Raw genomic sequence first — 905 nt, 5'->3', positions numbered from 1 at the left:
CAGCAGGAAATGTTGTTGTCCTGCTATTATAACTATTTTTCAGGTTAAATACATTAAGCAAGAATGGTTCAAGCATAACAGACCTTACTGGTGAGATATTCCCCAGTTCAGTTTATTGAGGAACAGTAGCTGGGGAACTGGCAGAGATTCTGAAGTACACAGATAGTAGTTCCCCACCAGCTAGAATTTCTGAATTTAGTATGTCATGGCATATTGACAAAAAAGCAATTTATCTAGACTCTACACTATAAAAGCAGCATTTCATGTAAAAGTAGTAGTAAAAATAATTCAGTGCAAAATAAAAATTCAAGAGAAGGTCTCCAGCATTTCTTCAAAGTCATTTTAATTTTAATTGAGGTTGTAAAATATTTGATGAAGTTTTCAAGAGCACTCAACTGAACTTGAGTAACTAGCAATTTGAATACGCTGAATTCTAGTGTGCTTGCCAAAAGACAAAGTCTTTTAAAAACTGTATTATTTTGACAAAATCATTTGGTGTCATTGGCTGAGACCAACTTAGAGCGACAGCATGTTAAAAGTATATTGCTTCAAAAGCTGCTCAGACCTTGTTTCATGCAGAGGTTTCTGCACTGTATTACACACTGCAGGCAAATTTCATCCTGGGGAAAGACTCACATTAAAAAATAGTCCTATTTTAATTTCTAAAAAGAGGCATATCACACTTCTGTTACCAACATTTCTCTTCTTTTTTTGCTATTTTCTATCACCTAGTAAGTAGCTTGTTAACTAAGGAATCATCAGATCTTTAGGACAGACAAGATGAATTGACATCCAAAAGGATTGCTCTATCTCATGTTGGTGCTAACGAATATAAAAGTGAAGAATTAATAACTAGATAATTTGTTTAAAACATCCAGTTTGGACTTCTTTACTACAATTTTACT

Source organism: Buceros rhinoceros, unplaced genomic scaffold, assembly GCF_000710305.1.
Source record: "Buceros rhinoceros silvestris isolate BGI_N320 unplaced genomic scaffold, ASM71030v1 scaffold7984, whole genome shotgun sequence".
Taxonomy (NCBI): domain Eukaryota; kingdom Metazoa; phylum Chordata; class Aves; order Bucerotiformes; family Bucerotidae; genus Buceros; species Buceros rhinoceros.
Note: the sequence above shows the minus strand (reverse complement) of the source record.